General features: G+C 36.8%; 1 protein-coding gene across 1 annotated transcript in view; it reads right to left on the reverse strand.

Annotated features, from left to right (window-relative positions):
• Nucleotides 1-27134, reverse strand: part of LOC145663668 (uncharacterized) — a 1076255-nt gene that overhangs the window by 670689 nt on the left and 378432 nt on the right. The gene's annotated exons all lie outside the window — the stretch shown is intronic.

Genomic DNA, 27134 nt, shown 5'->3' on the forward strand with positions numbered 1-27134 from the left:
GAAAAAGAGAGAGAGTGACGAATATAAATATGAAACACACTTATCATTACAGTGTATGATGAACAACACACACTGTTTATTCGAATTCTAGCCAGTGATGCTTTGTAAGTTCTCCAACAGAAGACAAATCTCTGTTTGCACCCATTATTTTATGCGAAAAAGTTATACTACCTGGTGGGGAATCGAACCCAGATTTTGAGCTTGGAAGTCTGGTACTTTACCACTACACCACCGATTGCTTTACCCAAACTTTGTTAAACAAATGCTGTAATATTTCTTTCTGAGAACGATAACACGAAAAGTGTTTACTGCAGATCAATGAAGTGTTTCGAATGTCCTGGTAAATCCTTTGCCCTTTCCCAACCAACATTCGTAAATCGTCTCTATCATGATAAAGGTGTTTGCTTCCACATTTTTAAGCATTGCACGTATAATATGAGAAATCGATTCTTCACTATCACTTTGTAAAAAATGCAAGGTCGGCATGAACAGGATTTGAACCCACGCTGGACGCCTGTATTAATCGTAACTCCATTACGTTCCCGCTACACTACAAGTTTTATTATTTCCGTACAGAAATTACAAGCCGAGAACACAACCACAGGAGCCAAACATGATTAAGTACAAAAGGAGGCTGTAGCCTGTTTACTATATTACATCATAACACATATACTATACATCACAAAAGAAAATTAAAAAAAAATAAATAATAATAATAATAATAATAATAAATGAAAAAAAGAAAAAAAGGGAAAAAATTGTACTAAAGGAGGCGGAAGATTGTTTACTCTATTACATAATAATACTTATACTAAACATTACAATAGAATATTCTACGATATTAAAAAAAAACTAGAGGGATGTGCGTTATTGCAAAACCACTTCCAAAAACCGGCTAAAAAGTTGCCGGTCCCTGTCTGGGGTGTACAACTTTCGACGTGTACGTTTCAAAAATTCAAAATACGTGCGTGCATCTAACAAGGTTGTGAAGCGCTGAAAATATAGGAGAGTGCTGGCAACAAGAAACAGCACCGCTCGATGTTTAGTGGGGGGATTAAGATGAAAATCTGGGAATAACATAAATTGCACCGTGAAGTATGAAGGCGGGCGACGGGTAATGCGGCCCAACACCTCCTGCATGGTGTGCCAAATCAATGGCGAGCCGACACATTGTGTATATCGATGGGCTAATGTGTCCTCTTGCTGGCAGTGCTCACACAAAGCAGCTGGGGCTCGTTGAATCTCATAAAGACGCGCCAGTGTCGGAAAAAGTTGATGTACTACCTGAAACCACGAAACCTGCATGTACTCAGGTATGACAGGGTTTGAGATATTAGACCACACCTGCGGCCAATCTACGTGTGGATACTTTTGAGGTACGCGTAAAGTAGTGTGAGAGAAAGAGTGCGCATTGAGTGTCCTATATAACGAGCGCGCATTGTGTTGTTGAGGGTGGAGAACCATCCCGGAATAATTCCAATATCGGATAAACGTTTTGATATAGGCCGGGCACTGATCAACGAATTGAATATAAGGAGGGTTTTGCGGTTGACTATAATCCTTCCAGAAACAACTTACCCAATGGTTAGTGATAGAACTGAGTGATGAGAGCGCTGCATAAGTGTCAGCCATAAACAACGTTTGACATTTGATACGAATATTGACTAAGCCCAGCCCACCAGCGGAACGAGGCAAATAAAGGGTTTGACAGGGAATGCGAAAATAAAAACCTCGCCAAATATGCCATAGGAATAAGGATTCAAATCGTTTGGCATAAATTTCTGGGAACGGAAACACACGCGCTCTGTACCACAGTTTAGACACAACAAAAATATTGATAAAATGAATACGGTGAAATAAATTAAGCCTACGGAAGCGCTGTGAATAGAACAACTGACGAATTTGCGTTAAAAGGGGAGCCCATACTTCATCATAGTTGGGAGTTGGGTTAGACGTGAAGGGGATGCCTAAAATAGTGAGTGAGGTGACATGCGGTAAGGCAGGAGAAACTGAAGGGTCCTCTGGGAGCTGAAAACCGTTAAAGGACAACACCTGTGTTTTGTTGTCGTTATACTGCAAACTCGAGCATCGGGAAAAACGGGTCAGGACAGGAAACACGCCCTGTAGTGAGACAGGATCTACTCCTGTTGTGGTCAAATCGTCAGCATACCCAAAAATGTTTTTACTGCGGAACAGGGAGGGTCCATTCGAAGACAACATGGCCAAACGATGGAGAAGTGGGTCTAAAACCAGAGCAAAAAGAACGGTGCTAAGACAGCACCCTTGGCGTACTCCGCGTCGTAAAGGGATGGTTGGGGATAGATGTCCATTTATTTGTAAGCGGAACTGAGCTTTAGCATATAGATTATGAATCACCCGGCGAAAAACAGTGGGAAAACCCCAAGATTCAAGCGTCTGATGGAGAAACTGATAGTCTACTGAATCATAAGCTTTGGCTAAATCCACTGCGAGTGCGCCAGCAGGAACATGGCGAAGGTGATAATACGCAAATAGGTCCCGCAGGGAGCGAAGCGTGTATTGGATGTTATGCGAGTCATGTAGCGCAGCTTGATGCGGGCTAATGTATTTTCGAATAATGGGACGAAGTCTGGCAGCGAGAACTTTTGTAAATAATTTAAGATCCACTGGTAATAAGGACAGCGGCCTATAATCGGTCACGACTCGCGCGTTGGAGGACTTTGGTAGGAGAACCACAATAGCTACGTTGTGAAAAAAAGGGCTCACCAGATAACCATGCGTTAAACAGGGAAACCAGTGTACGGCTAAGAAAGGACCAGTAACGCTTATAAAAAGTAAAGCTCAGACCGTCAATCCCAGGGGAGCTACGGCCTTTGGTTCCCCGTAGAACAGAAAAATTTCATCCGCAGTGATAGGAAGTGTTAAGGCATAAGAATCAGTCTCTGTGAAATTGTGAGGCAGAGCAGACAAGAATTCTGGGGCGGTAGAGAGGTCCGGAGTCTGCACACTTGTAAAAGCTCTATAATGCCTTGTGAATTCTTGGAGTATTTGTAGCGAGTCAGAAACTACTATTCCACCTGCCGTTGTGAGGGAGTCAATGTACGTAGCTTTCCGCTTCCGAAACAGAAGATCAATTTGGTAGATGGAAGCAGTTTCTTCTGGGAAGCAATGATAAAAATCCTCGGAGAAATAGGCTTGTATTGATGCATGTGAATCTAGTTGACGCAACCTACTCTTAAGTTCCTGAATTTGGATCCTGTTGGCCAAGGTTGGGGGGGATGTCCACAACTCGCTGAGAGCACGATGGAAAAATTCTGAAAGCGTACGGTCTTGTTGTTGTGTCAATTTACCGCGCCATTGGAAAAAACTGCGAATTCTAGGTTTACCGTATACTTGCCACCATGTATCAACATTGGGGAAATGTCGTTGCATCTTACACCAATACTCAAAGCGCGTCGTAAATTCATCTATCACGTCCTCACGAGACAAAAGGGTATTGTTAATCTTCCAATACGATGGACCGCGTCCAGCGGGAAGAGAAAAAGGAAGCTTAAAAGCTACTTCAACCGCAGCATGATTTGACAAAGGGGGCAAGAGGGTTAAAACGTGAAGCACTGCCTTGCATAAAGGATCTGTGACATAAACCCGATCGAGGCGACTTTGAGTTGACAAACAGCGAAATGTCATCACATGCGGTGAGTTAGAAACAAAAAGAGCATCATGTAGCTTCATGGCACGCACAAGCTCAACTAGTGCTGGGCAGGAAGGTGAGGGGGTGAGGGAGTCCCTGGGATCTATCACCGCATTAAAGTCGCCCAACATTATACATTGATCGACACCAGGAGGAACCATAGATGGTATAGTCGTTGCAAAAAACTCATCCCTCTCTTTAATTTTAAGAAATCCAGAATAAGCATACAATAGGATAATGCATATTCCTGAGATATAACATCTAATTGCTCTACCATCAGGTGATAGCATGACACGATTATAAACCAAACCTTTTCTTACAAGTATCGCGACTCCTGTGGTGTTATGACAGTTAATTATAGCGTTATAATCGGGGAGAAAATCGAAACAATGAAAAGTCAATTCAGTGAGACAACATACATCAGGACGGCGACGCTCGATAAACTGCTTTAACGACGTTAGATTTGGTGCAGAGCTAACCCTATTTATATTAAGAGTTAGAAGAGTGAAAGTATTTAACATGGGCATGCTCTGAGGCACTATGAAAAAACATACATTACAGTACTTACTTGAAAAATCCGTAGAAATATTGGTAGATAAGACCCCAGCAAAACTATTACTCTGACACACTTGATAACAACAAACGAGGAAAAATAGAGAAAACAGAAAAACACGCATAACGTGGGAATATGTATCGACACAAAAACACAGCTGTTATCGTATCGTGACAAGAAGGCAAACAAACAACACTCACTATAACTCAGAATCAGACGTGGAAAGAAATTGTGGGGGAGGTTCTCGGGAACTTGGCTGTTTGGCTCGTGGTGGAACACACTGGGAAACAGGTTGTTCATTCTTTTTATTTGCTGACCTTGAAACTCGGCGGCGTTTTTGTTGAGAGAGAGAATCAGACTCCTCGGAATTAGCACTCTGGGAAAAAGTAGGAAGAATAAAAGCTTCATTACCACTTGTCATAGACTCTGCTGAAATTGTTGTAATATTCTGATTTGTAAATTGCACTGACATCTTCGAAACTTCCAGTGGCGGATCGGTAGGTTCCTGCGGGGGCGCAGGGAGTGTGGGCTCCTCCATCTCGGGCTGCAATGATTTGTATGACGTAGAATCATCTGATCGGCGAGGTAGCTCAGGGAAGTCATCAACATCAAGGATAGGTGTATCCTGTGCGGGGCAGGACGGGAGGTCTGAGGGGGCCCCCGACAAACGGTCCACAAAATCTGAGGAAGGAGCAGGACGCAGCACTTTCCCTATTTCCGTCATCTGAACTGATACAGCGTTAGGTTTCACACCCTGTGCAACTGGTTTTTTCTTGACTAGGCAGCAGGATACGGTGTGGGAAAAACTCTGGCAAAAAAAAAAAAAAAAAACAGGTAATAAGTTGTCCCTCATACGAGACACTCATTTTGTAGCCCAGTACGATGACACGGGAAGGGATGTGTTTCGTCAGTTCCATGTGTATGATTCTAACACCACTGTCAATTCCAGTGGGAAATGGGGCAGTCCAATATTGCGTTTCCACTCGACGCACGGTACCATAGGCCCGAAAATGGTCCTCTAACACTGTGAGGGGCACTTCTAGTGGAAAATCATAAACACGAACCATTTTCACTGGGTCTTCTGCTGGGACGATGCGCACTAGCCTTGTGTTGCCGTCAGCATGCTTAAATGGCACTGTGTCCGGTACGGTCAATGAAAACTGATCATAAGCCGCAATAGATTTAAATTTGATATAAATACTATAAGACTCTTCGTGCAGCTGTAACGCACAAATTTTCTCAAAAATACCTGGAAAATTATCAGTCAACCATTGGTAGACAAGGCTCGAATGGGATCCAGAACTCCGGTATCGCTTATCAAAAATAAGCTTGTATTGCAATTCCTTCTTATAAGGCATCGCACTAGAATATGAACACAACTTAAACGAACTTCACTCTAGGAAAATTACACCAATCAGCCGAAATAGGCCTCAACTATCGTCGATGAACAGTTCACAACAGGTGTAGATAAAGCAAATAGTCACTTTCGGTTCTGCTGCGATCTGCACTGCTCGAAGGCTCGAGCGAAACTGCACTACCACACCACCTGAAGCTAGAAGGCAAATATTACGTACTTTAGCCTTGATCTTTGGAATAATCAAGCTTCTTCCTGTAAGTTTATTTGCACAAAAGTGCACAAAGAAATTAATTTATTCGACGATCTGGGAGAAATTAGTGCCCACTAATAAAGGAAACAACATACAATCCAGGAAAAATTACGGAAATAAAAACATATTATGAATTAATGTCTCCGTGTAAGTTCAAAAGTATGTCAATAATAATAATAATAATAATAATAATAATAATAATAATAATAATAATAATAATAATAATAATAATAATTATTATTATTATTATTATTATTATTATTATTATTAGCATGAATTGGCCGCTTTGCTGGGCTAAATTGAAAAAAAAATAATAATATGCTCCGTTATTCAGTCACTTTTTACTATTAGTAAAGCGCTCTTTGATATCGGTCATTTTCGATGAATTTTTCTATATCCCCTCACCTTTCCATGCTGCGGAGCACGGCATCTTCAGTGCCATTGCTCATCTCAGCCACCCAAAAAACTATGAATTCCGTAATGATATTGGTTATTTTGATCATTTTTATGTCTTCCCCTCCTCCATGTTGCGGGCTGAATTTGGATTTAAACGGCATCAGTTGTGTCACTGTTCATCTCAGCGACTACAAAAATTATAGATTCGATACTAATATCGGCCATTTTCCGTTATCTTTTAAATGCTGCTATCCTTCCAATTTCAATTAGTTACACCTAGTTACACCATCAAAATGATCTGAAGAAGTTCATCTCGGGTTCGTACTTCATCTAGCTTGAAAATTTTATCGAGATTGGTACCGTGGTTCAAGAGTTATTAAATTTGATATATATATATATATATATATATATATATATATATATATATATATATATATCCCTTTCGCATTTCCCTTCTCTAATTTCTAGCGTCAAAGTGAAATAATGAAAACCATACAAAGCCCGAATCTCATATATGTTAAAAAAATGATATCGAGATAGGTCGCGTGCTTCAAGACTTATTAAGTTTTATTTATTTTTATATATCTTTCCCCTGCCCTCCACTCCCCTAAGTTTTACCGTCAAAGTGATATGATGAAAACCACTCCAGGCTCGAACTTCAGCCATGTTGAAAATTTGATGCAGATCTGTTCGGTGGTTCAAGACTTATTAACTCATTAACATAGTCACTTTTATTTTAATTTAAATTGATTTTTTATATCTCCCCGCCCTCCCCTTCCCTACATTCCACCATCAAAGTGAAATGATTAAAAGCATTCCACTCCACAAACGTAATCTATGTTGAAAATTTCATCCACGTCGGTCGTTTGATTCAAGGCTTATTATGTTTTCTTTATTTTTTATATTTTTCCATCCTCCCCCTGCCCTAAGTAACACCATCAAAATGAATAAATAAAAATACTCCCTGGTAGGAACATTATCAATGTTGAATATTTGATCGAGATCGGTCGGGTGGTTCAAGAGACTATATGTCGCAGTTCCTTTCAATTTTACAATATAGATTCTTCTTCTTCTTCTTCTTCTTCTTCTTCTTCTTATTATTATTATTATTATTATTATTATTATTATTATTATTATTATTATTATTATTATTATTATTATTGGCGTATTTTGAATTTGCACGGCGAAATTACTGCATAATATGTTTTTATTTCTATATTTTTCCTGGATTGAATGTGGTTTCCTTTATTAGTGCGTACTAATTTCTCTCTAGGTCGTCGAATAAATGAATTTCTTTGTGCACTTAGGTGCAAATAAACTTACAGGAAGAAGCTTGATCGTTCCAAAGATCAAGGCTAAAGTACGTAATATTTGCCTTCTAGTTTCGGGTGGTGTGGTAGTGTAGCGGTAACGTAATGGAGTTACGATTAATACAGGTGTCCAGCATGGGTTCAAATCCTGTTCATGCCGACCTTGCATTTTTTACAAAAGTGATAGTGAAGAATCGATTTCTCGTATTATACGTGCAATGCTTTAAAATGTGGAAGCAAACACTGTAACCATACAGTTCAGCTCAGTCAATTTTTAAGAAGAAATTTTTAACTTTTCATATGAACCTCGCATAAAAGTGCTCACAAGAATTTTTCTCTCAGCCAACAAACGAATGTGCATATATGTATGTACGTCTCGACTCCAACGGAGATCGCAGACTTCCTCTCTCCTTCCCATATAAGGAGCTAAAATTCAGCACAATGGACAAACGTCGTCTCAAAACATTCCTGTCTATGGGCTGTCATGGCTATTTTTAGCTCTTGACATCACCAAACTGCGTAGCAAACCGATTCTTTTGCCTAGCAACACGACGAGACGGAAAGAAAAGGTGCTTTAGTCTGACTTACACTTACGGGGAAGCAACCACGTTGAGTATGGTGCGCATAACTGAAATGAAGAAATAACTTAAACAACATTGAATTTTGTCAAGTGTGAAACGTAATAAATTCAAAATGTAATAATATCGAACTAGTGCTATTGTTATGAAGATTTGAAATGTTTTAAAACGTTTGTTTAGAAGTGTAAATCAAAGTTCTTCCGACAAGGAGCTGGAGATCGGCATGCAACTCAATTCGCCTCAAGGAAGATGACAGGAGAGCAACCCGCAACTTACAGGACATCACCCCTGAATATCCAATACAGTTCCCCTTCTAGGGTTGAAGTAAGTGAACAGTGCCTGTGAAAGTGAAATAATTAGCAATGTGACGAAATCTAACAATAATTCGTGTCAACCGCGACATCCGCGTCTTTCGTATTAAATGGGCTTAAATATTGGTTATATAAAGTGAAGTGCTACCGTTTATGTAATTTTTATTCATGAAGTTTTAGTGTTAATTAAAAGCAAAAATCCAAAAGTTGAGTATCCTTTCAAAATAACAAATTTAATCTAAATTTACGTATATTAATTTTAAGAAATAATGTAATTTATTCTTCTTTTACAGCACGAGTGATTAGCGCCCATGCAACTTAATAATACGTGTATTAATAAATTGCATCAGCGCTAAATGTACAATTAGAATCTATTTTATGTTGGTTCTCTAAAACGTTCTGGTTCGAATTCTTAAGTTGTGTGTCCAGTGGCTATATGTCAGGCTAAAATGAATGATCCAAATTGTTATTACATATTTGAGGAGATATCTTAGTAGAAAAGGATCGAATCCCGGACTATGATAGATGTCCGAGCCCATACATTGAGCTGTGGGATCAATGTATTGTATCAAAAGACTTTACTCTGAGAATGCACACATTAGGATCGAACCCAGTACCATCACAATAAATGGCGTACCGGACAAGATACGGACCCACGCGGGTCACAATAATGGCGCTCCGAAACAGAGACAGAACTCCTGAACCGTTAAATCGAAACTAGTAATTTATGTACTGGAACGTTTGATAAAACCACATAAAAGTGACGCTAATTGTATTTTTGATCCAGGTAAATTGTAGTGCCTTCTTAGTACTTTTTAATTTTGTTGTTTGAATTTCGTAAATCAGTCATCATGTATGTGAATGGAGAAATGGTACCTGTCATGAAGGAAATGCGAAAATTTCTAAAAGAAAGAGAGTATGTAATGGTAGAAATGCAATTTAGATATAGAATAGAACCATTTACATTGCGAGATGTTGAAAATGCTTTGAAGAATGAAAATATTACATTATTAGGAGTTATTTTGAGAATTAGTTATAAGGAAGCATATATTGATGAAAAGGTTATTTTTGCATTTCATGTGTCATTTTTCTCAAAATATTGAAAATTTTATGTGTTCAGTATGATAATTATATTTAGTGTGAGGTGTAGTAATACGAGTCAGATACTTACAAAAAAAAAAAATTGAAAATTTTGATTTAAGTAATAGTGTAAGAAATATATTGGTTTGATGTTAATAAATAAAATATGAATAAGATATAATATAAAATGAAAATGTAATAGATAATCAATATTACTCAACTTATATTGAAATATTGTCTTATAAAAACAAATGTAATCTTATATTTACACATACAAAAGGAGAGCCCATTTAAAGTATATAGCCCATAAAATAAAAGCCCATCTACGTTTGTGTAAAGTGTTAGTGAACCGTAATGAATCAAACATTAATAACGGAAGAAAGAAGAGGAATAATAACCGGAAAAATAAATTTAAGAAGAGGAAACCCAAAATTCCAGGATTCTGATAATCTTCGAAGAAGATCATCGTCCCTATCGCACGCCATCTGTGAGCGTGTGGCCCCCCTCACTCCCATTCCATTTTAAATTTTCCCAGTTTTTCTTGGCTGAATTGGAATGAGGCTGCATGGATTATACGTCGACGCAAACTTTGTGTTAGTTTTATCCTTTTTTATGAGTTGGCAGTGCTGTGAGCAGTAACTTGTATTTCCGGTTGACCGAACAAAAAGGATGTGATATGGTGATGTTCCGAAAAATAGTACCACAGTTTCAAAAGCCATCCTAAGATGTTTTTATCCAATTCCTACCCTTGGTTTTTGAAGTACAACAAGAATTTTGAATTTTATTCCAAAACGTTTAATAAACACATCTTCGTAATCGCCTGTGTGGTTTCTGCGACAAATATTTACTTTGATAAACACTGGCTTTCCATACGCGTATGATTTTTCACTGTCAGTAGCAACAACAAATCGTATATTGGCAGAAATTTTGACTTTCGACTTACCACATTGCTTCACTAACATGCAATTTCCACATATTTTGTAATTGTGTTTACTGCACTTATTTTCGTTCAAAATTTTGTTGCGTGAACTTTTCTGCCTAATTATATATGAAGCATTGAATTTGCTTTTATAATCAACCCGGTTTTTCATTTTCCCTGTGTGATTACGCGTATGTGTTGTTACTGAATGCTCGTGCCACCTAGCACAAGTTCGTTGGACTAACCTAACTTTTGCCTTTTTCTCGCGTTTGTTTTGAATTTTCGACGCCTGGCTACGACACGGTTTTTTCACTTGATTTCTACATTTTTCACGGACACCATCATGATTTTTAACGACTAATTCCTGCATATGGTTTCCTTTTGCATTGACTTTTGACCTTTTGAACAACTTACAACGCTTACTAGGTTTCAACTTTTCATTTCGCTTTTCACTTACATTTTCTGATTGTGTTTTTTCTGGAGTGACTACATTGCTTTTTTCATTACTACTTACCACCATACAATTGCCTTTGTGCTTACATTGGGTTTTCTTAAAATTCCTACGGACAAACTTTGACATTCTTTCAAAAGATCGCAATATTTTGTACATAACTTTTATTTCTTCATTTCAGTTATGCGCACCATACTCAACGTGGTTGCTTCCCCGTAAGTGTAAGTCAGACTAAAGCACCTTTTCTTTCCGTCTCGTCGTGTTGCTAGGCAAAAGAATCGGTTTGCTACGCAGTTTGGTGATGTCAAGAGCTAAAAATAGCCATGACAGCCCATAGACAGGAATGTTTTGAGACGACGTTTGTCCATTGTGCTGAATTTTAGCTCCTTATATGGGAAGGAGAGAGGAAGTCTGCGATCTCCGTTGGAGTCGAGACGTACATACATATATGCACATTCGTTTGTTGGCTGAGAGAAAAATTCTTGTGAGCACTTTTATGCGAGGTTCATTTGAAAAGTTAAAAATTTCTTCTTAAAAATTGACTGAGCTGAACTGTATGGTTACAACACCTTTATCATGATAGAGACGATTTACGAATGTTGGTTGGGAAAGGGCAAAGGATTTACCAGGACATTCGAAACACTTCATTGATCTGCAGTAAACACTTTTCGTGTTATCGTTCTCAGAAAGAAATATTACAGCATTTGTTTATATAAGTATGTTTCAAGTATGTTACATATATAATGATAAGTATGTTTCATATTTATATTCGTCTCTCTCTCACTTTTTCTTGACGTTTCCCTATCCTATCGTTACATCTTTCATTTCTCCCCCTCTCTCTCACGTACACACGCACTTCATCTTCGTGTGCGTGTTCCAAAGTCAAAACGGAGCAAGAGCACGATAGACCTGGTCTGGAGAATGTAATTAACTGGTAACTTCAGCGTCGAGTTTCTCGTGCTCCGGACATAACATCCCAGTCCTGGTCATCTCTGAAAGAAATACTGTTTAAACGCAAGAAAATAAGCAAAATATCTTTTTTATCATCTGGGTTACCGAGTCTCAATCGAATTACCGGGTTACTATGGGTTTAAATCCTCGACCCAGTGGTGGTCCATAAGCTAACCAACATCATCCGACTGACACTATGATCCGTTTTAGCTCTAGCGTGTTCATTCTCTCTGTGCAAATTACAACGTTCTATTCGCAAGAGATGAAAGTGATGCTGGATGTTCGGTAAGGATAAGTCTTCGGAAAAGACTAGAAATGGTAACCTCTTTGGTTATTTGAAAACAAAATTTTATTTATACTAGTTCGACACAGATTTGTTACCATCTTGTAATTCAATGTGTTTTATTCACGTTGAAATTTCAAACATGCATGGTCTGCTACATCTATACGGAACATCCAATTTTCCATTTGAACATTTGTAACTTTGCATTATGATACGGTTTGGACTTTTAATATAGAATATTTCTGATAAAAATTTACCAGCAAAATAGCACTCATTCAATTTTATCTTTCCTTTTTTCTTCCTTTTCTTTTCTTTTTTCTTCTTTTTTCACTATGCATTACTACTCTGGAATGGAAAATATGACCTACGCTACCTACTGGGTTTATTAGAATGAACACTACCGAATTTACAACCGTACCACGCACAAACAAAGTATGTGTGTTAAACTGTTGACATTATCTTAAATGTGTCTGTGAGATCTACAATTCTACTGGAAATTGAATATGCTATCCTTTATGAAAGACTTAGTGAATGTTTCAAGCATCCTCTACATATTCGAACAGTCCTGAAAAAGATACAAAAGCAAACGTTATTTCTATTTAACTGTTGGATTTCTGATAACAGAACTTTATAATGTTAGGTTCTTTTCTTGGTAAGTTTAAAATTCCACATTTTTATCTGTTCTCCCCTTTCTTTTTCTTCCTCTCTCGCCTCGTCTCTCTCTCTCTCTCTCTCTCTCTCTCTCTCTCTCTCTCTCTCTGCCTCATTTGTGAACCTCTGTGTAATAGACATTCATTGGTTTCAATTTTTCATTGTGTGTGTTTCAGTTTCTCCCTAAATTAATTTATGAATCTTGTTTCGCCTCGGTTTTGTTATTTCATTTTATCGATACTAATACATCTGTAGTTTTAAATTAGAATTGCGTTCAAGTTGTTAGCTAATTTTAGTATGGGAGAGAAGAAAGGAGGAGAGGGAGGGAGTCTCTCTACCAGACACAATTATGGGATAAGAAGGTGTATATTGGGTGGCCTAGCTGCACGGCGTTAGGTGTCGCAATTTTTTTGATGCGGAGTGTACAAAATTTAATAAGAATTACCAACATGAAGAACATCATATAAAATAAAAGTTACAAAAAGATTGAGAATTGTGTAATGACTATAACAAAACTCATAAAAGTATACAAGGTATAAAAAACGTTAAAAAATAGGAAAATTTGGCATCACCACTGCAAGATTTTGTTTGTGCCTGCTGTAAGTGTGTGCTACACATGAGACACGTTTAAATTGTTTTAAGAGGTATAAGAATTGAGCAAACAATGCTAAGGGAACAGGTACTAACACAGAGACATCCCGTTGTTTACTTGCAGATGAAGTATAAATACGAATTGAAGTTTACATATGTTAGAAGATAATGTGTTATAACAGAGGAGACTACTCTGAGGGAAGAACGTAGGTTGAAAGTACAGGGTGTTTCAAAACAACACCGACAACGTTTGGAAGGTGTTTCCTGACACTAAGATAAGACAAAAAGTATAGACCAACCTGGGTGCATAAATGCTTCCTTTCGGAGTTATAGGTTGCCGAAAACAAAAAAAGAAAAAAGAAAAAAAGAAAAGAAAAGAAATGAAGTTTAAAGTTCCATAGCTCCATAAGTATAGGACCTCCCGTAGTCGGGCTAAGACTTCACTTAGGAACTGTGTGCTATCCAAAAATATATGTTTCAGAATCCTATGGTATTCACGCAACAATTTTTATTTTCTCTATGGGCATATAATATGAAGTACTGACCAACTACCTCTATAAAAATTGTTGCGGAATTACTGCAGGATTCTGAAACATGACTATTTGTATAAGGCACATACTAGTTCCTAAGTGAAGTCTTGACCGAACTACGGTAGATCCCATAGCTTTGGAACTATGGACCATTAAAGTTCATTTGTTCATGTTTTCCGCAACCAATAACTCCGAAAGGGGCCATTTGTGCACCCAGGTTGGTCTATACTTGTTGTCTTATCTTGGTGTCAGGAATCACTTCCCAAACGTTGTCGCTGTTGTTTTCAAACACCCTGTATTTGTGAACAAGATTCTGAGACGAATATTCAGACCCAAGAGGAACGGGAATGGGATGGCGGAAACTTCATAACGAGGAACTACATAATCTATACGGTTTACCGAATATTGTTAGGGTCATCAAGGCTAGGAGGACAGGTCATGTAGCAAGGATGGGAGAAACTAGGAACGCTTTGAAGATCTTAACTGGAAGGCGAATCGGAAAACGACCATTAGTAAGATCTAGGCACAGAATGGGAGGACAATATTAAGACGGATCTCGCAGAAATAGGAATACAAAGTAGAAACAGGATCCAGTTGGCTAAGGACAGAAGTCAGTGGAGAGGTTTTGTGAACGCAGCATTGAACCTCCGGGTTCCATAGGTCATAGAGTTAGTTAGCTAGTTATTTAATATGAAGAAATTTATATGAAATAGAAGAGGTCATAGGTAGTCTGCGATTTCTACATTATGTTACCTCGTGATGGGGATGGTTTTAATTCTAAGAATATCCACGATAGATCTCAAGACAAATGTTCCACTTGTGATTAATGAAAATGCACCATGTTAACAGCATTACAGCTCATCGGTGATTCAAGAAATAGAAATAAGTTGAAACTTTTAACACTGACGGCAAGTTTTATTTTCTTAGACCTAAGTGTATAAAGCATAAGCGAACTGTATGCTCTTACGTGCATTCTTCTAATTTATATCGTATGTTGTATCCCTATACACTACGTAACAGAAAGTTAAATAAGTAAACACTGTCTAAGCTGGTCACATATGAGGATGAAAAGAATATCTGTCAACTTCAGGAGTGCGTTGATTGGACTGGGGTCAGTAGTATAGATGTGATTACTCGTGGTCTGAAAGACTGGAAGAATGTGAATTCCGCAATTTGGGGAAAGTGGAACTGCAAGAAAATATATTGGTACGGGTTTCCATCAATGTGTTAAGGAAATGTATCAGTAAGGCAGCATTTTATGAATACTTCTTTGATATTCAACATAATGTCGTTGCAGTAGCAAAGAAGAATGCGCAAGAAACGGAAACGTACTTAAAGCTACACTTTGACTTGTCAAAAACTGGCCACTCGAGATTCAAAATGAAATCTAGTCACACTATTGTCATAACTATCAAATTTTCATTTGTACGAGCATGTCCAAAATGGCTGTCGCATATGTGTAACTGTCTTGTTGTAGGAATATAATTTGATAATGATTTTGCAGGGTACTTCTAATACTGTTACTATGTGAATAATGGAGAAATGTATATTTGTGGTAAATTTCATAGGAAAAGAATTATAAATACGAAAATTAGAGTGAGTAAGAGAAAATATTATTAAATGGACAATTAAGGGTTTTTTCGTTATATTGACCTTCTTTACTGCACTTTTGACATTAAATTTACCACATACATGTCTTTGCCGATTATACACATACTAACATTATTAAAAAATACCGTGCGAAATCGTTATCAAATTATATTCCTACGACAACATATTTATAGATATGCGACAATCATTTTAGACATGACTGTACATACGTGGTCTACTTCTATGGTACTTTTCCAGTTTTGTTGTTTTGGCAAGGACTTTCAATATGATTCAGTTCATGCATTATTATCCAATGAAAAAATGTAAAATAGACTGGTTTTTACACTATCAATCCTTATGATGTGACATGGACCTGCAGAACGTTTCAGAAACCGATACCAATTATACTAACTAGCAAGATAGCTCATTATATATTATGGGTATTTTGGGTACCTGGGGGTGGATGTTTTTACTGCCAGTGGTCACAGTAAAGATCCATGAGATTGCATAGGGAGCCTAGTCAAGTATTATGCAACTAAATATAATTTTATTATACTAATTCCATAAATCTATTTAAAGATTGTGCTTTATTTGTAAGTGTTGTTCTCAAAACGCAATCTTATATACAATTAGTGTATGTTGCTGCGGATGGCCTTTCAGATGTACAAATAATAAAAAAAAAACATGGTAGCTGTGTGTATCTTCTCTGCTATTAACATATGGATCTAGGCTAACCTTCATGTTCAATTTAATGGGAAGATGAATCAAAATACGTATCAAATTCGTTCCTAACCTATGTGTATTAGGTTTATTCAAGAACTTATCTCCTATAGTGTAGGGATTTCTCTGAATATAAAACATGTCACGAATTTGCAGAAAATTCACTACTGGGAAGTAATATTTGTAACAATAAACAATGATTATATACAGGGTGAATATATATCTTGAATATAAAAAAGGTATTTTAGACAGTTTTAGGATTTTTTTAAAAAAATTCAATCATTTTCTGTCTTTTTAGGCAGTTTATGAACTCCATTTATTTTATTTATTATACGTTTGGAATATTATAGAAGACACAAAACAGGCGACAATTTATTAAGTATTTATTTATAACATGTTTTAACATTTAACTACATACATTTAAAGTATAATGAATAAACATTAAATCTAATTAACATTTACCATTAATTTCATATATATCTTGTATTCAAAATAATGGCTAGAATATGAATCGCGGTAAATAGATCGAGAATATTGTTGATTAGAATGTCTTTACAATGGACAATGTCCTACAGTTTAAGTGAAACGAACAACATTGTTTGCTAACTTAAAAGACGCACGTCTAATATTTTACTAGGACTTAAGGCAGTTAATTTTTTTTTTTGTTTGTTTCGGAGATATTTTGCGTTAACCTTGTTAGGACATACTTAGACGTAAGCTGTTAACGTTTATTTATTATCAGAGGTCAGGCTTTGAATCTCAAACTCTTTTTTATAGTGGGAAACATGAAATATTATATTGGTATTATACAGAGGTTGTTCACTCTACATTTCGCCAGTTTAGACTTTCCTAAAAATTTAGAAGAATCCATGGCGCCAGGTCCGTAAGTGCTCGATATGTTTCCCTTGATTCCTAACGATAGCCCGACAGCGTAATTTCCACTGTAATAGGCTTCTCTGAAGAACTGGGAGGGGAATGTTGTCCCATTCCCTTTGCACAGCTTTCCAAAGTCCTTCCACAGTTGTCAAACGCCGTTCTCCCAAAGCCCGCTTCAGCGATCCGAATCCACAATAGCCCATAGGATTTGCATCTGGAGATTTAACAGGCACCTCATTGAAAGCTATCACATTTATACCACTTGCCTCCTCCATCTCCCTGTAGAATGCGAGGAAGATCGTGAGGTATGTAATAAGGTCTTGTCCATGTGAATGCACACCAGATTGGCGTCATTTCCGTACCATTGTTGGAATCTCATGCTCTTAGATCTGCCGCATGATCTGCTCCCGAAAATACTGCGAATCTATTTTGCAGTTCTTCGCCACCCTACGACTCTTCAGTTTACCTTCGTAACAGTAGCTAGTAAGGAACATGAACTCTTTTGGGAAGCATTCTTTACAGACACGGACTCACCTTCTGAAGTTCTTGGCGCCTTTTTCTCGGTACATGATGGCTATTGGTTTGCCGCAGTCGGAAAGGTAAATCCATGCTTCATCGAGCGTTACGACGTACCAAATTTCTCAAAAGTAAATCCCCACGTTAAGCGGGTTTGCATATCCAGGCTCCTAACTATGAAAACATTTACGATCACTCCAACCCCAATCATTTCACAGATTCAACCTGTTGTATATAAGTTATTAGGACGTAAAATTGAACATAATTTATACGAAAAAGACTTTTATGCATTGCAAGACCTGTAACTGCCAAATATTCACCACAAACTTATAGTCGTATCGACATAAACAGAAAGAAGTGTGGAGCAGGAAACTACTTTACCCAAAAATCAAAACAGTTTCACTGAAGACATACGAACTGGTCGAGCGGTTTGGGTCACTAATCTATCAATTAGAAGTTTATGTGTTCAAACCCTGAAGGGAGTATTCGTTCTTTTGTTTTTTTTTAAAGTGTGTTCCTATTTTCATCAGAGGACTGAGAACAATTCTTTAAATAAATCTTTGGCAACTACTTTTCTCTCAAATTCTATTAGAAGGAAACATTATATGAATTGCAAATCTAAAATCCACAGCTGAGAACAAAATATTATGATCAATATTTCATTATTATCCTTTGATTTGTAATGAAAAACTAATTATAAGCATTGACGATTTCAGAAGATTCTCCCCTGGTAATGGTCAATATGGGAATGAGAGAAAACTGATAAAACATTATTAGTCCACTTTGAGCATGATCGAAGATAACTTAGGCCACGAAGGGGGAAATTTATGTCGACAGAGTCTCAAATTCTCCCTGAAATCATCAGTTTGAAAGGTTTCCTTAACAAATAGAGTATTACATTTATTACTTGTTCTACGTTTACATTTATTATTCGTTTGCATCGCACTTTAAAGTAAATCCTCTCTATATATAATTCTTACTGGAAAGTATGTTTAACTCCAACTACTTAATCAATATTTTTAATAATATATTTTTATTGTAATACTTTTACTGTTCAATGTTGTATGCACTTCATTTCCCATAGCAAAACCTCGCAAATGTATAGTGGACTAGTGAATATTATCAAATAAATTATCATTTTGTTTACGTAAATACTGCATCGCCTCATTTGAAACTTCGTACTTTAAATAATAATAATAATAATAATAATAATAATAATAATAATAATAATAATAATAATAATAATAATAATAATAATAATAATATAAATAATAAAATCATAGCCATTCCTTTATCAGAATTTCAGGCTTAGTCAATAAATGAATTCAACGTGGTCTCTATTCGAAGTTCTATTTAATCGAATCCGATAGAAATACAAAGAGAAACTTCGAAAACAGGTAAAAGAAAAATGTTACCTTGGTGGGACTCAAACTAACCTTTAAGAGTTCCTTTCAATTTACAGACAAATGCCTTAGACACTTCGTTTCTTTTCTTTAAGTTAACTGATTCACCGAACGTATCTGAGTAACTTGTCTCTATTTTCTACTCGGTTATATACGTTTTTTAATCGTTTCCGTTAATCTTGAACGACAGGAACACGAATACAAAAACATGTAAGAGAATTAAAATTCCAAACTCCCCCACCGGGAATCGAACCTGGGATCCCGTACAGCTTAGGCACATGCGCTAGCCACTAGACCAGCGGGGAAAACAATTAAAATGCATTTTGTAGTATCTGAAGTTTACACCTATTTCATCCTGCTGTAATAATGTTTATCGTATTCGTTACTTTGAGGAATGATATATGTTATTCATATAGGTTCTATTACATATTCGTTCATAAATATTATATAAATTATCAGAATTATTCATGATCTTCCATGGAAATTCACTGGTGCATGCGCAGTAGAAACAGAAGAATGCAGTTTACTGATATTAGTCAGAATGCAAATTTCTAACAGGCTATCAGAATTCCTTAATGGAAAGTAGTGGTTCCCAATCTGGGGACGGGCAGCTTCCTCCTGAGTAAGCATGAAGTGGGAGTAAGGGGGCGAAAGCTACTGGCAGAAATGAATTGTGAAATAAATTCTTATTCTTATTCTTATTCTTATTCTTATTCTTATTCTTATTATTATTATTATTTGTCATACCGCTAAATCAATTTCTTCACTGGTTTCTCGTCAGAGCCCAAAACCCAAGCGATCTGAATGAGAGTTTGTTCCACTTTTACTCGACTATAATTTCTCCTCGGACTAGCAGATAGTTCTCGACAGCCTTTAGAGCTAGGCATTTTGACAACTAGTAGAAATTTGCATTGTGATTCGCATTAGCAATGAGTGTAAAGTGGATCTTTCTGTTTCTACTGTGCATCATCAGCATCATTATATCAGAAGTATTCCGCCATTACCAGCGGGTCACTTACCGCAGCTGAGAAGCTGCCATGCTCCACAATCTTCTGTTAACCTCTCCATCTTCACATACGATTTTTCTGTTTTGATATCACCAATAGCCTAATTATGTTTCTATATAGTCTAATTCGTCCCCTCTTTCTCTTTCCTGCCACCATACCCTCTAGCACATCCCTCATGATACAGTTCCTTCTTAACTAATATTCCAACCAGTTTCTCTTCCTCTTCTTAATAATATTTTTCTCCTTCCATTTCCAACCCTCTCATTCGTTTTCCTCTCGACCCAGCTATTTCTCTCCATTCTTCTCCACGCACATATTTCGAAAGCCTCCAATTGTTTCTAATCATTTCTGCGTAATGTCCATGTTTCTGTTCTATAAATACAGTAAAATACAGTACACGAAGCATTTTATGAGTCTTTTTTTTTTCAACTCTAAGGCCCCACAAAATAGTATTTTCTTCTCCTAAAGGCTTCTTTCGCCATTTCTATCCTTGCTTTCATTTCACGTTCGCATGTCATATCACTACTCAGACATCAAAAACTAGTCAACTGTTTTTTCCCGTTCTTACTTCTATATTTGACACCGATCGCTTGGTTTCATTCACCATGGATTTTGTCTTTCTAACATTTATTTTCATCCCATATTCTTCAGAAGCCTTTCTCAAGTGTTCTACGTCTTATTAATTTTCTTTTTAGATTCTGCAACAACAATCATATCAACCTTAAACCGTATACACCTCATCATTCTATCTCCTACCGAAATTCCATTTTCATTATGAAAACTCATTTTTACTATCTTCTACATAGCTATTAAATAATGTCGGCGAAATATATAATATCTGTTGAACTCACCTTTCAATTACACTTTCTGTCTACTGTGCATGCACCAGTGAATTTCCATGGAAGATCATGGATAATTCTGATAATTTATATAATATTTATGAACGAATATGTAATAGAACCTATATGAATAACATATATCATTCGTCAAAGTAACGAATACGGTAAACATTATTACAGCAGGATGAAATAGGTGTAAACTTCAGATACTACAAAATGCATTTTAATTGTTTTCCCCGCTGGTCTAGTGGCTAGCGCATGTGCCTAAGCTGTACGGGATCCCAGGTTCGATTCCCGGTGGGGGAGTTTGGAATTTTAATTCTCTTACATGTTTTTGTATTCGTGTTCCTGTCGTTCAAGATTAACGGAAACGATTAAAAACGTATATAACCGAGTAGAAAATAGAGACAAGTTACTCAGATACGTTCGGTGAATCAGTTAACTTAAAGAAAAGAAACAAAGTGTCTAAGGCATTTGTCTGCAAATTGAAAGGAACTCTTAAAGGTTAGTTTGAGTCCCACCAAGGTAACATTTTTCTTTTACCTGTTTTCGAAGTTTCTCTTTGTATTTCTATCGGATTCGATTAAATAGAACTTCGAATAGAGACCACGTTGAATTCATTTATTGACTAAGCCTGAAATTCTGATAAAGGAATGGCTATGATTTTATTATTTATATTATTATTATTATTATTATTATTATTATTATTATTATTATTATTATTATTATTATTATTATTATTATTATTATTATTATTATTATTGAAAGTACGAAGTTTCAAATGAGGCGATGCAGTATTTACGTAAACAAAATGATAATTTATTTGATAATATTCACTAGTCCACTATACATTTGCGAGGTTTTGCTTTGGGAAATGAAGTGCATGCAACATTGAACAGTAAAAGTATTACAATAAAAATATATTATTAAAAATATTGATTAAGTAATTGGAGTTAAACACACTTTCCAGTAAGAATTATATATAGAGAGGATTTACTTTAAAGTGCGATGCAAACGAATATTCGAGTTTTAATCTGATTAGAAATCGATAACTTACACAAGAATATTTACTTCATTAGTTCTATAAATCTTTATGCTTATCGTATTATAATTCACTTTAAAATTATGATTTTTCCATTTCAAAACGTAGAACGAGAAATAAATGTAATATTCTATTTGTCATGGAAACCTTTCAAACTGATGATTTCAGGGCATGACCTGTGGGAGAATTTGAGACTCTGTCGACATAAATTTCCCCCTTCGTGGCCATAAGTTATCTTCGATCATGCTCAAAGTGGACTAATAATGTTTTATCAGTTTTCTCTCGTTCATATATTGACCATTACCAGGGGAGAATCTTCTGAAATCGTCAATGCTTATAATTAGTTTTTCATTACAAATTAAAGGATAATAATGAAATATTGAACATAATATTTTGTTCTCAGCTGTGGATTTTAGATTTGCAATTCATATAATGTTCCCTTCTAATAGAATTTGAGAGAAAAGTAGTTGCCAAAGATTTATTTAAAGAATTGTTCTCAGTCCTCTGATGAAAATAGGAACACACTTTAAAAAAAAAAGAACGAATACTCCCTTCAGGGTTTGAACACATAAACTTCTAATTGATAGATTAGCGACCCAAACTGCTCGACCAGTTCGTATGTCTTCAGTGAAACTGTTTTGATTTTTGGGTAAAGTAGTTTCCTGCTCCACACTTCTTTCTGTTTATGTCGATACGACTATAAGTTTGTGGTGAAATATTTCGCAGTTACAGGTCTTGCAATGCATAAAAGTCCTTTTCGTATAAATTATGTTCAATTTTACGTCCTAATAACTTATATACAACAGGTTGAATCTGTGAAATGATTGGGGTTAGAGTGATTGTAAATGTTTTCATAGTTAGGAGCCTAGATATGCAAACCCGCTTAACGTGGGGATTTACTTTTGATAAATTTGGTACATCCATCTTTGTTTTGAAGATGCCGTTCGTACAGCTTCCGGGAGTTACACTTTCGTTTCTTTTGGTGGGCATCCGTGAGAAGATGGTCGCTAGCTTTCATGACTTTTTTCAGCTTGAGTTGATGGTGTAACGTCCGGCTCACAGTCCCCAAAGACACGTCAAGACGATTAACCATACACCTATGTGTTGGCGGATTTTCTTGCATTGCCATTTTGCGAAGTTTCCTCTGCATGGTGGAGGTGGCCTTGGTGCGTTCCCGCTTCCTAGGCAACTTCGTTGGTGATCCAAATGGTGGAGCTTCGTTGCCCTTGTACGTTTTAATAACATTTTTTTATTCCACTTAAACTGATGTTGCAACCATTCTTCTTGCACTGTTCTCTAATGACAGAAACACTAAAGTGGGCGTCATAAAGGGCCGCAACATAGTCTTCCCAAAACCGGCTTAGTTTGGGCGACATTTTGGTCACAGAGCGGAAACCGACACACTTGGAAACAAATTTAACACAACACTCACAACAATAGTCCTGTTTTTTGGGTTATTGTCGTCCGCGCAGAGAAACAATCCCGTTCCCAGGAAGCCACTGCAGAACACTGCAGGACTCGAAGAGCCAGGTCGGGTGAGTCCATTCTGCCCGGGAGGAGGAAGGAACGAAATCGGCCAAACGTAAGCTGAACAACCTCTGTATTATGGTATTATTTGAGTCTCGTTATTCCGTCCGAACTGAAAAAAAATATTTTCATTGTGCCATAGTTATTGCCTTTGTAGGATAATTTGTATATGTACGCATTAAAAAAATATGATTACTAAACTAATCGTTTACTACCATTTTCATCACAATTAAACCAGCGACTTCTTTTAGCAGAGGGTATCACTTTACCACTGAGCTCCTACTGATTGCTTTCAGTTAACGTCCCAAGATTATATTTCGTGACTAAGGGAGACAGATGATTTAGGCAAGTGAATGATGATAGAACAATTGATGCAGTAGGAATGTGAGAGGAAACAGGAGTACATGGAGAAAACCCACTTACATCATGTTGTCCACCACAGACTTACACGGTCACGATTGACCTAGGAATTTTTACACTAAAGATTAAGACTTTGCCAGAGAACTCGCGTTAATTGTTTTTCAGTTTAACGTTCCATATTTATGTGATACCCGTATTTTAAAATAAAATTTTATTATGACTTATTACGTTTTGTCTCTCCTGAGAATAACTTTATATTTAAGCCCTACCAAGAGTTGGTTCATCACGATTTTAATGAATTGTTTTGTCTTAAAATGTTGTTAAAGTCTCGACTTGTCACATTGGCAAGTTTAATTTCATCCATCAGAAAGAAAAAAAAACATTAATGTAAAAATCAAGACTTTCTTGCTTTAACCAGTACCTATACAAGTGAAGAATTTCTATAATTTGATCAATAATCATTTAATCTCGTCGTGTCTCGGCCTGCTTTTATTCCTCCTCGTCTCGATAGCTCTTGTCTTGGTTTGTTTTCATGCACATTTCAATGGATTTGTCGGAATGTAGTTAGGTAAAAATGTCATCTCGGAGACTTGATACCACTTGTCCAGTCTAGTTTATTGTGAAAAAATTTTCTCGTGGACTATGTGAGAATTTGATTATGCTTAGGCTTAAGATATGACGTTGCTGGTAGAATATTTGGTATAGGTTTAACTGAAGTAGAAGGCAGGGACTCATTCAGTGTGTGACACTACATACAACGCTTTTATTGGTTGGCGTAGATATATTTAAATTTCCAATGCATAGAGATACTAGAATTTCAATATTTGCTTTAACTTTAATTGGAGTTATAGAACAGAAATTCAATTCCCCTTAGGGAGCACTATGGGAAGATTTCAGTGGTTATCATACAAGTACTTGGTGTTGTAGAGTCCGTGGAAGATTATATATGGGAATTTACGAGTTGCAGGAAAAGACATGAATGTATGATGGAGAAATGTTTCTTAACTATTATTTAGAATAGGCAGTACGTTGTTATTTGATTTTTGCAAGGAAAAAGAATTTGTGGAAAGGTATAAGTTTTAATTCTCAAGATGTAGGATGCAGGGTATAACTTGTGAAATACTTGTCAGTTTTTACCTAGAGATATTGATTAAACTCGTTGAATCATAAACGTACTATTCAAAGTATAAAAACTGTTTACATTGTTATACTAACGTAAGAATATCAGGAACAACTACAAAGTTTACTTTACTAAACCATGTTTTACCTTATCAGAAATATTTTTTATCAGGTGAATGTATTTGAAATGATATTGAATTATCATATTCAAATATTACTAAAGTTTAAAGAAAAGTGTCACACAAATCTGTCCAACTGGAAAATGTTAGTCCGACCACACCATAACACCACCTCCTCCGAATTTTACTGTTGGCACTACACACACTGACAGATTACGTTCACCGGACATTCGCCATACTCACACCATGCCATCGTATCGCCACATTGTGTACCGTGATTCGTCACTCCACCCAACGGTTTTCTACTGTTCAATCGTCCAATGTTTACGTTCCTTACACCAAGCGAGGTGTCGTTTGGCATCTACCTACGTGATGTGTGGCTTATGAGCAGCCGCTTGACCGTGAAATCCAAGTTTTGTCACCTCACGCCTAACTGTCATACTACTCGAAGTGGATCCTGATGCAGTTTGGAATTCCTGTGTGATAGTCTGGATAGATGTATGCATTTTACACTTTACGACCCTCTTCAAATATCGGCGGTCTCTGTCAGTCAACAAACGAGGTCGGCCTATACGCTTTTGCGCTGTACGTGTCCCTTCACGTTTCCACTTCACTATCACATTAGACACAGTGGACCTAGGTATGTTTAGGAGTGTGGAAATCTCGCGTACAGACTTCTGACTTAAGTGGCACCCAATCACCTGACCACGTTCGAAGTCCATGAGTTCCACGGAGCGCCCCATTCTGCTTTCTCACGATGTCTAATGACTATTGAGGTTGCTGATGAGTACCTGGCAGTAGGTGGCAGAACAATGCACTAATATGAAAAAATGTTTTGGGGGGTGTCCGGATACTTTTGATCACATAGTATATACAGCGCGAAGCAGCTAAAAGTACCACCTGAAATAGCGAAGAAACTAAAAACACTACCGATGTAAGGTTTGCGAGAAAAATAATAGCAGTTGGGGTTCGTAAAATGGAAGTATGGAAGTATAAGGTTCTTGGAAAAAGAGCGACAAATGAGGCATCTGGAGTAAAGATATATTTTGTTAAATGGAACGATATACATTGACATGTATAATATAAAAGAGCACACGCAGAGAAACACAACGCCGTTAGTCCCATGTGTGTACTGCACATAGAGCGAAGATATGGCCAGTGAATAGATGTAAACAAAATAACAAGTGGCCCACTTGACCGTCAGTACCACGGCATATAAGACGTCTCAGGTGCCTGACAGAACTGTCTTGACGCAGAGCAAATTTTGATTGCAGAGCCACGAGATCGTGTTAGTTCATAGCGGGCAGTGGAAGTGGTAAGAGCGAAGAGTATGGTGTTTACGAACATATCGTAACAAAGTCAAATGGCCTCGGCGCTAAGGTCTCCACTAAATCAATCAATCTCCTAAGAGTAAACATTGTTAAAGGTCAGGATATCAGACATTATATGAAATTTAAATTTTTATATTATGGTCCACGAAATCATTATCCATAAAATAATAAATTCTATTAATAAAATAATAAAATTTAAATAAGGGCAATATAACAGTTACGACTAGTAACTCTAGAAGGAGAGTCGAAAAGCTCTTGGCTTTGCCAGGAAGAGTAGAGTTAGAGGCATAAAGTTATAGTTATTCATTATATGAGTCGTTTCTTTAAGTTTGGGATAAATTATGAACATAGGGAACCAACTCATGCAATAGTGGGATGACGACCTAATTGGAATCTCAATGTCCAATTTGCCAAAGCACAACGTCTAATGTTTGAGCTGGGGAATTGTCGTGCAAAATCAGAATTCTTTTCTATAAATTTCCGTGGAGTTTCGTCGCAATTGTTTTGTGCAGCTGGTCCAGTGGCAACTATGAGAATCGTAGGTGATATTCGAGTTCCGAGATAGGTAGTCCAGTAACAGAATACCGTGTTTGTTCCAGAAAAATGTAACATTGCAATTCTTCTCTGAAACCTTTCTACAGTACCAGGAACCTTTCAACATCCCGTCTTATATTTTACGCTGTACATCACAAGTTTAATAGAGGGAATGTTTCAATACGCCCTTAACAAGAGATATAACATAATACTTTGCAAATGTTATTGTGTTAATCAGCACGGTATGTTGAAACAAAGAATATTTGATCA

The sequence above is a fragment of the Thermobia domestica genome, chromosome 11, assembly GCF_964235325.1.
Source record: "Thermobia domestica chromosome 11, izTheDome1.hap1.1, whole genome shotgun sequence".
Classification (NCBI taxonomy): domain Eukaryota; kingdom Metazoa; phylum Arthropoda; class Insecta; order Zygentoma; family Lepismatidae; genus Thermobia; species Thermobia domestica.